Source organism: Peromyscus californicus, unplaced genomic scaffold, assembly GCF_007827085.1.
Source record: "Peromyscus californicus insignis strain IS unplaced genomic scaffold, ASM782708v3 Scaffold_1__1_contigs__length_55948999, whole genome shotgun sequence".
Taxonomy (NCBI): Eukaryota; Metazoa; Chordata; class Mammalia; order Rodentia; family Cricetidae; genus Peromyscus; species Peromyscus californicus.
In genome coordinates this window covers 8,995,157-9,015,201 of record NW_026294492.1, presented here as the reverse complement: position 1 = coordinate 9,015,201, position 20,045 = coordinate 8,995,157, and the positions used below count along the sequence as shown (strand labels likewise).

At 37.3% G+C, this 20,045-nt stretch overlaps 1 pseudogene; it reads left to right on the top strand.

The window, feature by feature from the left end:
- The first annotated feature begins 1,736 nt into the window (after positions 1–1,736).
- Positions 1,737–20,045, top strand: part of LOC128116055 (60S ribosomal protein L13-like) — a 33,783-nt pseudogene continuing 15,474 nt past the window's right edge.

The following is a 20,045-nucleotide window of genomic DNA, read 5'->3' as shown; positions in this document are numbered from 1 at the left end:
ACTAGTTCAGGGGAGGCTATGCTCTGTGACCCTGTGGTGAAATCAATAGATCCATAGGACTGAGCTACTGCTCATTGACCATGGGCATGATGAGACCTCCACAGTGACAGAACACAGGGAATGTGCTTAAACACAGTGGCAGCAGGTCAGAAATGTGACAATGAGGGGCAGAAAGCAAGAACAGATGACCAAGAACCAACAATGAAGAATCGAGAGACTTAAAGCAGGTGTATGTGTGTATAGAAGGTCACTTTAAATTACCAGGGCGTGTTGTGTGAGGCTGACATGGACCAGTATGTTCTCCCCTAGGTCATGCATCGCTGAAGTTCTGGTGTAGACTTGCCAGGCTTCCTCTAGACATCCCACATCTCTCCAAAACTGAGAAGTGTGCCAGCCATTTGCAGTCAGCATCAGGGAGTGGGTCCTCGTAGGACCATTTGGTCTCATAAACATCATCCTCTCAAATTGTTTGAGTGTGTCTCTTTGGGAAGCAGTTTGAAAAGTCAAGCATTCCAATATCAGGAAAAAATAGGAGAAGATTAACAGCAGTGGTTTTTTAAAAGAAAACAATCAGGGCTGGAGAGATGGCTCAGAGGTTAAGAGCACTGACTGCTCTTCCAAAGGTCCTGAGTTCAATTCCCAGCACCCACATGGTGGCTCACAACCATCTGTAATGAGATCTGGCACCCTCTTCTGTATACATAATAAATAAATAAATCTTTAAAAAAAAAAAAAAAGAAAACAATCAAAGAAATGTCCTCTTTCCAGGCTAAGATAACCACAAAGAGTGGTTCATATACTCCTGCATTTATATTAGTCTGCATCCAAAGAGATAGTTAGCAGAATTAAGACAGATTTTTTAAATCAGAAATATCTCTCATATTTGCTCAATTTATGTGAATTTTAAACTCTAGGGAGTTCAAATCCCTAGACATTTATAACAAAGTATGTAATGTACATGCATATAAATTGTTTCCTTGGTGGTGACAGGTGAAGAGTCCTATGACCAGTCTTACTCAGGGCTACACACAGGAGAGAGTGTGAACGCAGGAGTAGAGGTGTTTGATTTCAGAGCCTCATGGAGGCCCTGGGACTATGTGGTCCAGCTGCTGGGCTTCATCTAGCAGGAGGCAAGCTTGAAGTGGTCTCCGATTTTCTCCTCCTTTCCAGGGGTAGTATTTCCTCTCTTGTCTCCATTGTCTGTAGAAGGACACAATTGGCAGCAGTATTCAGGCTGCAGAGGTTTTGTTTATGTGTTTTCTTCAGATGAATCTGGCTCCAGTGCATCTGTGGCTCTTAGTTGTTCTAGGATTGGGTTGTTTACTGCCTGAAGGAGAAATCCACTCAGCTCAGTGCCCTAGTTTTATCAGCAACATCTTATCTTACTCACCTTCTTGTTTCTCTAAACATCCCGTCAACAGTTAATGTCCTTTCTAGAACGATCCATAAAACAGTTGGGATTTTATAAGACAAGTTGTTCAGTACATGTCCAAAACAAATTATGGTTTTTATCCTTTATTACTGTGGAGGGTGTGGATTTGGTATTTCTGTAAGCATCTTTTCCAGGTGAAGTATTAATCTATCTAATATGGAAACATTCCGCTTTCATTTTAGGAAGGGTTCACTTAATCCCTGGGAGCATTTCTTTCTGATGCACAGTAGATCCATGCATCTGAGCATTAGTGGACTGCACTGTTGTAGGTTCGTCTTGAGAAGAGGAACTGTGCTAACCGAACATGACTGACTCCACTCCCCCATCCATGGAAGGTGCAAGTATGTATGCTGTACATTGTTTTACTGAAGCTTAATGAAAATACTTACAAAGACTTAACAGCCCTTTGGAATTTTATAGAAATAAACCACTTAGCATGTAAGAAAACTATAAAGGAACTGTAAATAAGGTACATTCATTTCATTTGGTGTGAATACTCCTTTATTCAAATAGGTATTAGATATCCATTGGCCACTTATAACATAATAGAGAATATGCTAATTTCTGTAAAACTAAGACCTGTAGAAAGCAAATGCAAGCTTCAGCATGCATAAGAGAATTAAAAATAATCGCCGGGCGGTGGTGGCGCACGCCTTTAATCCCAGCACTCGGGAGGCAGAGGCCGGCGGATCTCTGTGAGTTCGAGGCCAGCCTGGGCTACCAAGTGAGTTCCAGGAAAGGCGCAAAGCTACACAGAGAAACCCTGTCTCGAAAAACCAAAAAAAAAATAAATAAATAAATAAAAAAAATAAAAATAATTAATTACATTACAGAATGACATGAAGAGGATGCAGAGAAAAAACAAGCAGAGATTCTGGAGTTGCATCCAGCTGCTCTCAATAACAGGTAGAATAAATGACAGGTGGGCTCGAGGGAAGGTTTTGCAATGGAAAGAGGGGGGAGGCAAGGCATCACGGCAGTTGGATGAGATTTGTAAAGAATAGAGATGTATGGGTGAAATGACTGAGTGAAAATTAGATTTGAGCCTGAAACTGAGAAAAATCATTAGTGCAGTTGGCAGGAGGAATTGGCTAGAAACTTAAGGATTTGTGTAGGGAAGGAGGAGAACAGCGAAGAGAGACGTGGAATAAACCGGTTGTGGTGATGGTCATGATTTTTCTAGTAGGAGGAAATACAAGGTTCTTGTACACTGAACACCACGGTTGGGGAGAGGTGGAGAGGTGAAAGACAGCTGATGCCGACAGATGAGGTAGGCTCTTCATGGACATGAGAGAAGGGACCGTGAGCAGACCACAATCTAAATGCATTTTGTCCTGCTGCCAGGATAAAGGAAGGCTAGTTCCAAAGCCATGCGAGAAAGGCAGAGGACTGGCTTCCAAATTAAAGAAAATCAGAACGCAGACTAGCTATTCAATCTCATCTGTAAGGATTGCATAATTGAAGTAGTCCGAATGGGCAAAAGAACAAATTCACGAGAAAAGAAAATCTTTTTATGAGAACTGCAACTCAATGTTTGAATAAAAATTAGCTATTATTAATAAAAATAACTGATGTGGTTCTATGATTTGTTGTTTCTTGAGATGCTGGGCATCACGAGACAATAAACAGAAAGTTAGATGGGCAGTAAGGCAGGGTAACATGTCAGTCACAGACAACAAACACTGGTATTGTTTTATTTTTGTTTGTTCTATGCCTTACATAAGCGAGAGGGTTAAAGAGTCCCAAGGGGCTGGAGAGATTGCTAGGAATTAATAGCTTTTGCAAAAGACGGAGGTTTAGGCCCCAGCACCCACAATGTGGCTCACAATCAACTATAGTTCCAGAGGATTGGACACCTTCTTCTGCTATTCATGGCTTCTAGTGCACTCATGAGGTACACATAAATACTCAAGTGCACACACATACACATGCAAATAAATAATTAATTACTAATAGATTTTTTAAGAGTTCAAGAAGGAGATACTTCATACTTACTAAAAAAAAATGAAGGAGAAGCAGGGTTAATTAACATTCTTTTTAAAATGAAAAGGAAAATATATTGAATTTAAGAGCCAAAGGTTTATCTTTAATGATTTCATCCAAGTACAATTTTTTTAATGCACTTTTCAAACAAGAAGTCACTGAATAACCTCTCTACCAAAGAAAATAATTAAATGAGAAAATTAAATTTTGTTAAACAAAATTTGATTTCCCAAATTAATAACTGTATTTTTAAGGATGTTGACTTTTAAGAGCAATTCTCTGATAGACCTATTGTTTTGCTTTTTTAATAGTATTTTACTGATAGTTCAGAATTTCTATTAATATATTTTGTTTATATTTATTATTTGTTATATTTTTATATATTTATTATATCATATCCTCGACAGTTACACCAAGATCCACTCTTATCCCTACCCACCCAACTTCATGTTCTTTTTTGTTTTTTGAAGATTCATCCAGCTCAATTTGTCTTACTCAAATATTCTTGGTTTTGTATGCTGCCCTCAGACAATGCTCCACATACCACAGGTGACACTGTTAATAAAAACTGACTGTCCCTCTTCAGCAGCTATCAAATGCCAACGGCACCTTTTCCATGCTGGGATTGTGTCTGGCTTGCACTTGCACTGACCTTATGCATTCTGTAACAATTACTGACTGTGTATATGTGCATCTACCCTTCTAAGTCCAAAAAACACTATTTTCTTGCAATGATACACCACCCACCACCTCTGGCTATTAAAAACCTTTCTACAGCCTCTTTCACTATGGCATATGAGCCTTGAGGACAGATGCCATGCTATAGACAACCCCATTTGGGGCTGTGTCTCTTATTCTCTGCATGTTGGTAAGTTGAGGTTTTCTGTGTTAATTTCCATCTGCTGGATTTAAAAGGTTGTTTTTATGGTAGTGGAGAAACTTGCTCATCTATGGGAATAATAATTAGGAATCATGTTACTGTCCATTTTACAGAATAATAATAGTAGATTCTCCCCTAGGGCCCATAACCTGTCTAGCTACAGGTTCTTCTCCCTGGCAATGGTAACAAGTATGATTTTCACCTCATGGAGATGCAATACAATATAAGTTAAATCCAATATTAAAAAATGTTTGATCACTCTGAAAATATGTGTGCTCCTAATGCACTATTGTTCTTATTTTGCCAAATAGCCATTATTGTAGTTGACAGTTTTGCACATGGGTAAAATTAATGATTACTTTTTTCCTTGGGTAGTGTGTTGAGCACCTTGCACCAACATGAAAGTTAACCAGCAGAGATGGAGATTCTTCTATGTCAAGACCAGCTTGATTTCTCAATTTTTATCACTTACTATGTAATGTCTTCCACAATAATATCTTACCATCAAGTTCTGTATAGTGACCTAGTGCAATGTTAATAGCCTATAATGTTTTGGGGGGTTGGGCTATGGGAAACTTCTAGTCCATAACTCAACAAAGAAAACAAAGCTTGGTGCTGAGGTTTTCATTGGATATGACGTGGTGGCTCATTGGGGTGTTGATTCTTAGTTATTGAGCACTTCACTTTAAACTCTTAATATCTGTATATGTATATATTTTAGGAAGTTTCTACAGAAGTCAATATCTATATGGCTTTTTCCAAAGAGTCTTTAGCTTATTCTCTTCTTTACCACATTCCATTAGCTTAAAGGAAATTGAAAACACCAACATTTAATGTCATAGATAAAACTATACAAAGGTCAATATTTAAAAGTATTTTCCAGGGACTAGAGAGATGGCTCAGCAGTTAAGAGAACTTTCTGCTCTTTCAGATGACCTGAGTTCAATACCTAGCTCCTGTTTGGGGCAACTTACAACTACCTGTGCTTCAAGCTCATGGGGATCGAATGACTCTCTGAGGAACTATGCACATTGGCACACATTCACACACACACACACACACACACACACACACACACACACACACACACACACTCACACACTCACTCACTCATACATACATCATGGAGTCTGTTTTGTGTTGAACTACTCTGGACCACGGTACTTTCTTTCAAAGAGGGATATTTCAAGGAAAAAAATCATCAAATGTCTCAACTAAACAATCTTCTAATTTTTTTCTGTGATTTTTCAAGTCTTTAAAGATCTTTTTAGTTATTGTTGTTGAATTGGAAAACACCTCAAAATGTTTGTGAGTACAAGAATAAGAAATCTTTGGACAAAGAAAGGTACAAGCTGGAGCTCACTGTACTCTGAAATTTTGAAGTGAGAGTGCATTTATTTTCATAACTAATAGTTTTATATCTACCAGAAAACATTTTTTAAAGAAATGTCTTTCTATGTTTTTGAATATTTATTCCCACCTGACAGTCAATAGAAGAATCCTTTTGTAGTACAAATTGCAATCCATAAGATAAAGTTTCTAAATTCAGATTTCTAAAGTTTCTAGTTAACAGAGTATGTAAGTACTCAAAAAAAGTACTCAAAAAAGTACTCATAGCATTGCAGAATCTATTTTTTTTTAAATAATTTGTTTAGGAAAGGGAAATGACTGACTCTAATAATTAATTCTTTCAAAACAACTGTTATAAGCAGCTGCAATGTTTTAGTTGAGAGTGAAAAGGAACAGTCATAGGAAGGATAAGTGTAATTAAGACATAAAGATTATGGATCACGTCCATAGAGTAAATAATGAGGACATGAGCAGGTGCAGAAATAAGAACACCACAAAGCACACTGTGAACGGTAGTACATGTGTTGATTAACAGCACACATAGCTGAAAGAAGGAAAGAAAAAAGGTTGTCACTGACTAATTCATTTAACAGATTCCAGAGGGTCTCATAAAGAATGAAAGGGGTAAATAGGGTTGTCTGGGAATGCACCGGGGAAACCTTAAAAGTTTAATTTCAAATAAACCATGTGTTCTTTTTGTAGTGCTGTATTGCAAGCCATAGCTGACTTGTATACTGCAAGTTACCCACACTTTATCTGAAATTCAAACTTAGCTTTGTATAATCCATTTTTGTTTGCTAGAACTGACACATTAGATGTCAGTTAAGTTTGACAAAAACAACTTTGAGACTTTATCACTCCATTTATTATTTATCTACTGTGGCAATATGTTATTTCGTGTAATTCTCATCACAAACTAACAGATATTTTTAAAAAACCCTGCATACCAAATGATAAAATGGAAATGTGGTGGAGTTAGCCTACATTTAAACCTCAGTCTATGCAGAGGCAAGTTTTGAGGTTGATTTATACTGAGTAGAAACAAAGAAACTTAAGAAAAGAATTCTCTTGCAATTAATAACATTTCATTTCTCCATAGGTATACAACTGTTGACACATGAAATAGAGAAGGTGGTATTTGGGGGAGATAATTTTGAGGGAATCCTTATCTATAGAATCAACAAAAGTTTGTGCTATCAAATCGTTAACACAGGCAAATCAAGGCAAAAACATTTCTAATAAATACAGAGAGAGGAATACTTAGGACAAGCTCTGCAGTTGACAACATTACACTGGGAGCATTTGCATGAACTAACACAAAGGAGCACCCTAAAAGATGCCTAGCACAAATATCCATGTTGCTTTATTGCAGATGATGAAATCAGTTCTAGTTGTACACATTGAAATAGTGTTACCAATCAATGAATTGCTTGAGTTTATTGGCTAATCACAAAGATGTTTTCTTTCCAACCATACCTAAATAGTCTTCAATGGATTAGTAGGTAAGACTCTTAGGTTTTTATGCTAATAGAATGAGTTACCCCTATAAGTAATTTAACTTACTTCTTCTAGAATACTAAGAAACTAGCTCACTAAGAGGCTTCACTACCTACATCATATTTTTGCTTAAATTAGAGCAAGATGGTACCTATTCTAGAAGTCATAAACACACACACACACACACACACACACACACACACACACACACACACACCATGCCAGTTGATTTTGAAAGAGAAATGCTGCATGGATTTGGGTTCCCTTAGCCTCCGTGAACAAACCCTCTGTGGAAGTCACAGGTATGCAACGGCTTAGATACACCAGGGCATGTGTCGGAAGCATCCACTAATAATATCCTACCTTCTCTTTTCCAGTGGAAGTGAAAAGTCATCGATGTCAGCTAGGTACACATAATTATGGCGGAATCGTATTAGCTATGAAGTAAAATACAAAAATGAATCTCACAGTCTCTAACACACAAATCGCACGTCGCCTGCAAAGCAAGTTGATTGTCGTGCAGCCAATTTGAAGTGACATGAGAGGAAGAAGTGACAGATAGGCGAGCTAGTGAAGCCATGGTGACGGGATTGGAAATGGGAGGTGATCAGCAGGTGGAGGAGCACTCAGAAGTGAGGGGAGAAAGAAACTGCAGTACTTATCTGTTCCTTTTAATCATGATCACCTTCTAGACACCGTCTCACCCCAAGGCTAAGTGGGTGGCAAAATGATCCCACTGCCATGGAAGCTTACCGCACCCTCACTATATAGATTATTAGAAGCAATGAGAATTGAGTATTCAGATTTACAGTCAAATGAGAAAAAAAAAGCAGGGTATATATGTAAAGGATTCATGAAAAATAACAGAAAACAGACATCTACAATAATCAACCTCATGATTTCAAACTTGGAATCATCTACTAAAGAAAATTTGAAGGCAATTCACAAATAAAACCGAAGTGCAAACACTAGGTAAAAGTAGTATAAATTTCTAGTTTTCTCTAAGATATGATTTCTTCATGAAATTAAAAGTAGTAGCAAAAAATCCATGGAAACATGTTCCCTCCCCCAGCAGCCATCAGTTACCAATAGCTGGTCAGCTAGGGGTAGGACTTTTAGAGGCCCTCTGCCATGGATGCTGGGGTTTTAGCTGGCTTGATCTTGTGCAGGTCTGCTGTATGCTGTAACAGACATTGTGAGTTCATGTGTGATGACCTTGTCATGTCTTGCAAATGTCTCACTGCAGGCAGGTACTGCTTTGGGCTTTGCAATTTTTTCAAGAATCCCTGATAATCTCACACCCATGCACATTCAGTCAGCATGAAGTGGACTCAATGGCCTTTGAAGTTGGCATCGAAAGGGGATAATAGAAGAGGATTTAGAGGAGAGTGGGGAATGAATTTGATCAAAATACATCATATGCATGTAGAAAATTTACAATAAAAACACAAGACAAAATATTAAAGAAAAAATTCTCCATGGAAAGCAAAACTGAGCAATTAACTTTATCAGAGTTATCTTCTTAATATAAAAAATAGTTTTTCTCTTCATCCTCCCAAATTAATCTCCCCTTCTTGGTACTCATATTATTATGGTAACAAAACAAGAAAACCTGCAAAGTATTTGCTAACACTCAAGCTACCCTAGCATATATACCAATGTACTTTTATACCCATAAAGAAACTCTGCGTTTTTGTCCAGTGACCTTAGAAATGGAAAATGTCAAAACGACAATGATCAATCAATCAATGCCTGACCTGATTAATAGTGCATTCTTCAGTCTTTTAATGTCTCATGATTGCCCCTTGAGATGGATGAATAGAATCACTTTGTACTATATAAATTTAGAATGTAACTTCCTGAAAAGAACCTCTTTATTAAAAATGATGACAAATTGGTTTCAGAAAAAGGAAATTCTAGTGGGAGTATAGACAATTGTCTCACATTCAGTCCAGAACAACTCTGCAGATGTTCAGAAAACAGCATCAGCTTTCAAGCCCCCGGGTTGCGAGGTCTCACTGTCAAGGACAATTCTCCAGTCATTTAGGGTAAGGAATCACTGGTGTATTAAAAACTCGTATCAAAAAGCCTATTATGAACTTAAATTTAGGTAGGACTGAGGAAATGGCTCAGTCAGTATGGCTCCCAGGTCAGCCAGTTAGTCAAACCAGTGAGTTCCAGGTTCAGTGGGAGACCATGTTGCAAAAACAAAGTGTAGAATAACCAGCGGGCATCTGTCTCTGACCCCTATGTGCACCCATAGAAACACATCCATACATACTCAACAACACACAGTAAAATGAGAACAAAAGCCTACAAACTATTTCCTGTGCTCATCATTGTTTTGTGGGAATGCTTGTTTCTTCCAAAATGTGCTTCTGGTCTGGGCAACTCCACCACCTAGCAACCAAAAGCCATAGTCTCTGGCATGTGATGGAAAGGAGAATAAGTACATTCACATTTTTACCACTGCATTAATATAAGCGAACGCAAGTGTCAGACTCTGAGGACATTGGAAGACCAGGGAAACAGCAGAATGTGTCTTCCCTTCAAGGGTACTGGGTCATGTACTGGGAAGAAGAGAAATAATCAGATAAGTAATGCAGCCCAGTGTGCACTGGGAATGCAGAGAAAACATTTCTAAATTAGACTGCACCGAGCATGGCTAAGGCATGGGTGGTGCAAACTGTGATACCAGCAGTCGAGGGTCTGGAATAGGAGGACTTGGAGTTCGAGGCTACCCAAGTCTGGAGACCGAGACCCCTTCTCAAACAACAACAACAGCACCACCAATAATAATATTAAAAGAAAAAAATGCAAATTGTACTGGGTAGAATGTGATGTAAATTTAATTTGAGTTTTAAAATATGAACCAGTGTTACTCAGATTGACTCACGAACATTCTATAAATGGAACCGAATAATAAGAGGATTTAACAATACCCATCAATCTGATACACATATGTAAAACACACACAAACACACACAGTGAGCAAGGGAAGTAGAGAGAGAGAGCGTGAGAATCTAGCAATATATAATGGAATTCCAAATAACATAGGGCCTTATTAAAGAATCAAAATATAATCATGGTTATAACTATTAGTCTTAGAATCCCTGATTGCAGACTGAATGAACTATCGGAGGTAACCTTGAGAAAACCAATTAACTTGAACGTGTCTTAGATTTATTCTGCTGGCTTGTGATTCTCATTATATATTTGTGACTCTAGAAATATCTCTCAGACATCAGTGGCAATTGTTTACATTTTAAAATAAAATGATTATATAATTAATGATAAATGTGAAAGACGAAGTCCTTTGTCTCTCTTGGACCTTTGCCACACCGGTCACCTCAGAAAACTGAAGCAGCTCAAGTAGTAGCTGGTTTAAAGCAGGGACACAAATTACGTAACACTCAGCCCAGCTCTTATCGGCATTCTGCATATCTCACGGCGTAATTTCAGAATGGAGAACAGAAGACCTAAGTTCGACTTTGACCTCATGTGTTTCTATAGTCACCGTAATTCCGTCAGTGAGTTTCCTTATGAGAAAATTGGAATGATAAATCCCTGCCCTGCCTACCAGTGAGTCTTAGTGAGTCTTTACGAAGACAGATGTGAAATTATTTTGAAAAATGTGCAACAATAAATAAATAGAGTAGATACATACAGGGAATCTATTTATTCAGTTTTGCAATAAATAAAATGAGTAAGTTGTGGCTAGATAAATAGAATGAATTTTATAATGTACATTAAAGGACATCTAATACAGTGTATGTTTCTCTGAGTATTTATGGTATAGCTACAATGTTATTATCATGTTTTGGTTATGATGGTTGAAGAATATAAGAGTTGTTAAAATTTTTCTTTTAAATTTTACTGCAAAATCGTGCAAGCAAAAATGTCTCACATCAAAATTAACTGTTCTTAAAAGATGTACAGTTAAAATGAACAGATCTACCAGTTCAATGGACAGTTAGAATAGCCATTTGGAGTAGAAGCTGTATAGATTCACTCTAGATTTTATACTTTCACTATTAAATATATTTTAAGTACTTACCCACTACCCAAACCAAAAACGTCCTGACAAAGTTAGAGCTAGAAAAACAATTCTCTTTAGACCTTCTTATAACTAGTGTCCATTATCTGCCTTCAGTCCTTTATTTTAGGTTTATGTGTATGTGTGTCTGTGTGTATATATGCCATGTATGTGGAGTTACCCACAGATTCCAGAAGAGAGCATCAGGTCCCTGGAACTGGAGTTGCATACTTTAAGTGGAGTTAGAAAGGGGCAGAGAAACCAACTGGCATATTTCAGAGAAACAGTAAACCTTCTTTACTTCAGAGCCATTTCTCCAGCCCCACAAAGTTTTGTTTGTTTGTTTGTTTGGTTGGTTGACTAGTTGATTTGGGTTTTTTGTGACCTTCAACAAATATAATTAATGGCCAGGTCTCTTATTGCATGTTTATCAAAAATAAACAAATTCCAATGGCCCACTCTCTGCAAAATGTCAATACTGAGTGACAGCTGAACCAAGGGAACATATAAAGAGACAAACCTTAAGCCACCAGCACAGAACAGTCCTTTAGATTCATCTGGTATCTCCATGTTTGGACATGGGCAGTCTTTCAGTTCTGCAGATAAGGTAACAAAGTGGGCAATGTCCTCCTACTTGCCTGTGGCCGTGTAGCCATAGCATGCAGTGTCTAGAACCTAACTCACATCTCTGTTGAAGCAAATCCTGAGTTTCATCCATCCTCTCAGATGAGATACAGATTCCAAAGGATCTGAATGAACTTTGACTGAAGAAGCAATGTCAAAGAAATAAAGGCACCTTAGAGTTACGTGCATAAGGAGACTAAATAAAAAATAGAAGAAATGTATGATGCTAAGGAGGGTCCAGGACTGCTTCAAGTAGTAACTCAAGGCAGCATTGAGACAGGGTCAGGCATGCTGGAAATACTGGGGCCCAAAGTCCATCCTATGAGGTGTGAGGATAGCGAAAGCTTGTGGAAATTTCAAGGATTTCCCATAATACTTAGGGGTATAATGGTGGAAAGGTAAGCAGGCTCAGGAAACATCCCACTTGGTCACTCATTATCTGGGATTCAGTTGAAAATGAACACAGGGCTTATTGAATACAGAGTATAGATTTGAACACAGACTTCTGAAAACAATACTGATTTATCTGAGTAACCAAAATTTAGGGATCCTACCTTCATTGCCAAGGTTAGAGTTTTGCAAAACAAACACCTCTCTATCTGTCCACCTCAGGCAGGTATTAAAGCTGTTAGGGCTTTGAGTAGAGAAAGTAAATTTACTTCTCAGTGTTGCTTGTTAAATCTGTTGTTTTTGTTTTGAGACAGGATAGAGTGTAACCAAGGATAACATTAAACTCTTGATCCTTCCTCCTCCAATGCCCTAGTGCTTGGAATATGTGCCAACATATCTAACATTTTGCCAAGGATTAATCCAGGAGTTTGCTAGGCGAGCACTTTACCAACTGAGTTATATCCCCAGCTCCACTATATAACAACATGCTCTAAACAAACAAATTGGAAAGGCATGGGACTATCAGCCCTAGAGAGGTTTAGAGGATAGACCACTGGATATTATTTTAGAAAACTACACTCAGGCTTTATCCAGACAATACACTATATGTTCAAAGATAAGACATTGTGCCTCTGAGTTTTTAGTATTTCTTTTTTGCATGCTCACACACATACACATGTAAGTAGATTCAGTTTGTACATTTATTTTTGCTGCTTATGAATTTCACATAAGAATAAGAGTCCGCCGGGCAGTGGTGGCGCACGCCTTTAATCCCAGCACTCGGGAGGCAGAGCCAGGCGGATCTCTGTGAGTTCGAGGCCAGCCTGGGCTACCAAGTGAGTTCCAGGAGAGGCGCAAAGCTACACAGAGAAACCCTGTCTCGAAAAAAAAAAAAAAAAAAAAAAGAATAAGAGTCCATTAGCTGTGAGACCTGAAGTGAGGTAGTGAGGAAAAATAACATGATAAGCGTTAAGCGGGCCTTTCCTCTAAAGATATAAATTTACTTAAAGAATCTCTTAAGTAGTAGCCCTTTCTTCTCTGTTCGTGTGTTTATCTTTCCCATCTTTTTATAGCTCATTTCGAGGATGTTATCTGTACCATACAGATATGTGCCTTACACCGCTGTAGAGATGGGAGAATCAAAATTGACTATATAATTTTTCACCTCAAGAGATGTGAAATGTGGTCACCACAAATATATTTTGGACAGATAGAGAATTTTAGGTAAGAAAATAAGATGGTTCATGAGATAAGATTTTTTAGTACACAAAACAATCAACCATCTGACTTCTCATAAGAGATGTGGCAGAAAGGACATTGACCACATAAAAAAATAACAGAGGAATTTGCCTTGAATAAAGGTAATCCTTCAAAATTTAAAAAAATAAATAAATTTTAGATCCAAGACATGAAAAGTAAAAATAATATTTTCCCAGCTGTATGGTGAAAATCTAAAGATGAAATTTTGAGCAAAAGCAAAATCTCACTAAAAATGTAAGATGTATGAGACATAGTTTTTTGTCCTAAGCTACAAAACAGACTAATTCACATTTTAAATATCTGTTATGAGTTATTAATAATAACAAATTTCATAGACAGAATCTTTATCTGTCTGTTTATTTTGATCCAATGAATGGACTTAATGGCTAGTCCTGTTAATAGGAGTTATTTGATAGTACTGAGGTCTTTTTACATTAGGGTTATGTTTTTTGTCTAGATGGATGATTTAAACAGCAGGAACAAAAGAAATAGTTGGAGAATTTAATGATTCTTCAGGGTGATCAACATAGAAATGGTCACAATAACATTGATGACAGTGAGTGACAACCATGGAGACATCATGGCAAACAGACAAGAAGTTGGACATACAACATGAAAATTTATTTAACCAAAAATATGAGTGGAATATATTTACTAGATCTTGGTATGGTATAAATAAAGCAAACAGAATGACTTTCTGGTTAGTGAATTCTCTGCAACCTTGCAAATACCATACCTCTACTATGCCATCCTTGCAGGTATATTTATCAATCTGTCCTGTTGTCCATAGACTCACTGAAGTCTAGCACAGGTTAGCTGATCAATAAATTGTTCTTCGAATAATAACTGAAAAGATTTACAGAGCTACTCAATGCAGAATACAGGATGGCCTTGTGGGAGTGAACTCATGGTGTTGAGTTGGAAGGACATGAAGTGCCTGAGATGTCATGGAAGACACATCTTGTAAATGAGTGAGTACAATACCATGCAGGGACAAAGGCAAAAATTGATGTCATGCACAATAATTTTTGAAATATTCCTTTGTGTTCAAGAACCAACATAGCAGCAAAATTTAAATGTAACATTTCTTGTACTGATTTAAGAATACATGTGTGGTTATTTATGATATATATTAATAAAGATTCACTTGTTATTCTGGTTTTATAAAAGCCAATTATATTCTAACTAAACCAGTTAGGCAGTACCAAACATTTAAATCCACTTTTATTTATAGCATCATCACTGTAAAACCAAGGAAATTTATATGACAGTAATTAAAATAACTATCATTATTTTATACTTACAAAGTAATTTGACAGCATTTATTACTTTTATCTTGTTCCCTAAAACAACATTATAAGTACTACATATAACAAAGCTTATGTTTTAGATTTAATTTATTTTTATTTTATGTGTATTGATGTTTTTCTGAATGTACACCTGCGCACCATGTACATGCAATACCTTCACAGTCCAAAGGGGGCAGCAGATCTCCTGGGGCTGGGGTCTTACAAGGTTTTTAGGCATTATGTGGATGTAGGAAATTGAACTCAGATCCTCTAGAAGATTAATCAGTGCTCTTAACCTCTAACTACCACTCCATCCACCTAGTGATTCTTTTCTACTGAAGAAATTTTCAAAGACTAGGTTTCTGTCAGTCTAAATCATACACTTGATAATTGTTTGACCTTAAACTTGAACAGAACTGAATTTTATATTTGGATTATTCCAGTTATCATTCAACAGTAGGGATAACTTGTCTACTGGAAAGTCTGCCTGAGGATTATTAAGCTCAAGTATCATTTGGGTCTCCTAATAATATTTAATTACACACTTACAGTCATAATTCATCTTCAAATGATTCTTAACATTTTTTATGGATGTGTCCAACTTCATTGCAATGATATAATTTGATATGAAAGACATTCTGGTAGCCTAAAATCACCAAAGTTTAGCATTTCAATAGGAAATTTTTGAAAAGGCTGAACACTGCCATTAATGTGTAATATTAGACAACACAGGAAGCAGAAGAGGAGGCTGCATTGACTTAAAGGTCATCTGAAAAGCATTCTTCATTTAAAAGAGAGATACAAAAAAGCTCAGGTGTGATAGTTTGAGTCTATTGCATTTTTTCTCTTTTAGTAATAGGACAATTTATTTAAAAGAAAAACTTTAAAAATTTGGTTGATTCACATAAAATTAAAACATTACTATAAGGAAAATATTCGGTCAACTTGGATTTTAAATGAATGGTGAAATTTCAATATCTTGAACTACTTTTGAAACTTGAAGTGCATATATCTTTTATCTCAATCTTACTTACACCATCGGTATGTGAAAATAGGTAGATATTAACAAACATTCAAATAATGAGTGAGCACCTGCCTTCCAGATTTCTGGAATAAATGCCTTTTGGTGTTCCTCCCCTTGTGAACATTCCTATTAAAATATAATGTGAGTTAATGTAATCAAGCAATCAAAATAATGTATCATGTGTAACCTATCATTCATCAGCAGTTAAGCTAATCAAACTATATAAACTTATTGTGTTAGTTTCATTCTACTGCTGTTATAAATACTTTGACCAAAACCAACAGAAAAGACCAAGTGCTTTATTTCAGCTAATAGGGCAGATACTTGAAACAGAATCTATGGAAGTAGGTTGCATAGAATCACTCATGGGATTATGCTTAGAAGGCTTTCCTATATAGCCCAAGATTACCTGCCTAAAGAATGGTGCCACCTACTGTGGGCTGGGCCATAGTATACAATCACTAATCAAGATATCCTCCATAGACATGCCCAAAGGTCAATATGATCTGAACAATCCCTCAGTAGAGACTTCATTCTCAGGAGACTTCAGTTTGTGTCATGTGAATAATTAAGGGTACCTGGGACCTTATGTAGTAATGAACTTCACTTGGTCTGAGTGGTCTCATCTTTGTCCATGGTTACTTGAGGTTGTTTGGAGACCTTCAGTGAGTCTGATAGTACATGGCCATTTACTGAGATGAAGACTGGAAATGTTCCAAATACTTGTAATGTGATTTAGGATGGGGGATTTAGATAATAAGTTGTCGATTTTTCTAAAAGCTGAAATCAATCACATGGGCCAACCTTTTAACAATTCCTATGTGATGGAGCTCATATTTTAAAAAAAATGGTGATTAAAGGCGTGGTGAGGCCAGCCTGATCTACAGAGTAAGATCCAGGACAGGCACCAAAACTACAGAGAGAAACCCTGTCTAGAAATACAACAAATAAAAAAATAAAAATGGTGAATCCAGGACTCAAATGAGCATCTTGTTGGAACATCAATGCCTTCAGGGTGACAGAGGGGAGTTAACAAAATCTGCTATTTGTGCTCCCATTCTGTCCACTCCCATGAATTTCATTCTTTGCAAATCTTAATCAGAGTCCTTTCCACGTAATGCATAATGTCTGTGATTACTTTAATCAAGTTCTGGTGGTGTACCTAGTGAGAAGTTTAGGGAAGACCTTACATCTGAAAATGGTATCAGGTATGAGCAAGGAGCTGATGGTCTCTTATTTCAGTCCTTTCAGATGGTTTAAATATTTTCAGGACCACAATAGGAGGAAGAGTCTTTGAGCTTTCTTTTCCAAACCAATCATTTATTATCATGGAGAATAGATATAGATATAAATATAGATGATATAGATATAGATACGACAAATCTCTGGGGTTTCAAAAATTACATAGTATAGTGTGGTATGTTACAATAGAAAAACAGAGGAAATGGATATCGGGTAGGTTGAGAGTAGAATGGGGGTTAGCAGAGGCTGAGGAGAGAAAGACCAAGAGATAGAGAAGGGTTGATCAACAGGTACAATATTATAGTCAGACCAGAGTGAGGAGTAGGGTAGCTAGTAGGGGACAAGAAATCATAGTTACGCACTGTGCAATTCACAAAGCTAGAATAATACCTTTAGAATGTTTTCCACCCAATGAAATGAAAACCACTTAGGGAGCATGTTCTTCAACTGAATTAATTATTATACGACGTGTACATCTTTCAAAGCATCACATGACACGTTGTGAAAATACATGTTTATATTACTATGAGTGGATATAAAATAGATTCAATTTCTTCCTTTCTAAAATGTCTACCCTGGCTTGAGGTAGCTGTATGGTTAAAAAAAAAAAAAAAGAGGGAGGCAGGGGGGAAACAAGGTGGTGGTGGATGTACACAAATTGATAAATGATCTTATTAATAAAACACATAGAGCCAGCCAGAAATTGGGGTTAAAGCTGAGAGATCAGAGGAATAGGAGAAGCCACAAGCCAACCTCACCTCACCAACCCTCAGTCTCCAAAGAGACCTACTTCCTGTATACCCACGCCTATATTCCTTTCTGTTCTGCTAGCTCATTTCCTCTCTCCGCCCAGCTACATGACTTCCACTGCCCAGCTCTGTCACTTTCTGTCCATCTGTACAGACCTCCAGACCTTTATGGTTAACTAGTGTTGGAATTTAAGGCCTGTGCCACCACACCTGGCTCTGTTTGGAGCGATGGGATTAAAAGTGTGTGCTACCATTGCCTGACTTCTATGTCTAATATAGTGGCTAGCTTTTTCCTCTGATCCTCAGATAAACTTTATCGGGGGACACAGATAAAATATGGCCACAGGTGGATGGTCAATTTAACAATGAAGCCTCCAGGGTAACTGAATTACAGACATGAAAATGATTCCAAAGTGCCATGCTCATTCTCAGGGCACGTAGCTGGTATAGGTATGTTAGTCAACTTCTTTATGAGGGAAAAAAAAAATCAGCTAAGGAAAAAGACATAGTAAGGATGGATTTATCTTTGCTTGTAGTTTTTGAGGTGCCAGTTAATGGCCACAACTGTGGACCTGTGTCAAGGCAGAACCTCGTGACTGGAACATATTCGTAGTGGAGCATGACAGTTCATGTCATGGTAGCTAGGAAGGAAAGATGGATAAACAGGACCAGGGTCCTCACGTCTCTCTCCATGGCATTCCCACATGATCTCACTTTCTTATTCAAGGTTCCGTCATTTAAACCGCACTATCTCCCCTCAGTACCTCAGGCTGGAGACATAAACAGCCTTTTGGAGATCGTTCACATCTCATCTCATCTGTAACCATGGATAAAGACCAAAAAGCTCATCAGCCAAAGACTGGTTGATTGTAAAATAAAATAATAAAGTGAAAAACAAACACTGACTTTGGTTTTGAAGAGTGAAAGATGAGCCACGACGAGGACTCTATACCAGAGAGAAAATACTTAAAAAACCTGCATTTGGTAGGGGCAACAGGAAGAAAGGGGAAAAGAAAAGGAATACTCTAACTAGCAGGCTTCTACAAAGAAGAGTTACAGTCATTTATTTACAATCATAAATTAAAAAATGAATTCACTACAGAAAAAAATGGAACCTTTAAAATCTATAAATACAACTCATCCGAGTCTGGCACCTATGTTAAGAAGCTCAGGGTTACCTGTAACTCCAGCTCCAGGGAATCCAACACCCTCTTCTTGCTTCTATGACCACCTGCATTCCCACATGCACAAACCCACAGAGACACACACTAATACACATATTTTTAAAAAGAAAGCAAATATTTGTTAAATTCTTGCAAAAAAAGGACAAAAATATGTCAATAATCTAGACACTTTCTGGGGTTGGGGATTTAGCTTAGTGGTAGAGTGCTTGCCTAGCAAGCACAAGGCCCTGGGTTTGATCCTCAGCTCAAAAAAGAAAACAGATTTAAAATCTGTGGTTTTAACTTCTGATAATCAATCTATAAATATGTGATTCATTGACAGTGTCCTTACAAAGCACAACTTTAAGTTATTTGGAAATCACCAGTAAAGTCTTCTTTGAAGAGAACACGGGGATTTCAAATAGCTAAAATTCAAACAGACAATATCATCAATTGTAATCCCTTCTTGTGCTAAAATTATTAGAGGAGTTATGTTCTCTAGAATTACATTTTTTTTTTTTTTTTGGTTTTTCGAGACAGGGTTTCTCTGTGTACCTTTGTGCCTTTCCTGGATCTCGTGCTATAGACCAGGCTGGCCTCAAACTCACAGAGATCCGCCTGCCTCTACCTCCCGAGTGCTGGGATTAAAGGCGTGCACCACCACTGCCCAGCTAGAATTACATTTCTTATGTCCTAAATAAAGCTAATTATTTGCTGGTAAAAATATTCCTATTGAAGTCTGGGAACATTTTTTTAAGTTTGAATTTCATCTCCCTGATTTTCATGCTACATTAATTTGACCTATATTAATCTGTAATCTTAAAGAACAACAGATTGCATGCTGTTGAGGAATAGTCTGAACCGAGGAAATTTATAACAAATGGCAGCAGTCTAATCACCCTGCTAATCCAGCTGAGCAGTGCAGCCAGGTGTGAAAGAAAAGTTACAGAGGGATATCATAACTCTTCGCTGCCTTGAGATCACTGCATTGAAAAATAAGCATTAGACTATGGCCTCTTTAATATAGTGCATCTAATTCTCATAGTAAAAGCATTAAGATGTTCATGAACAATTAGGCAGATAATAGAGACAAAGGTTAACACAGATAGAAGAGATTAAAGGACAC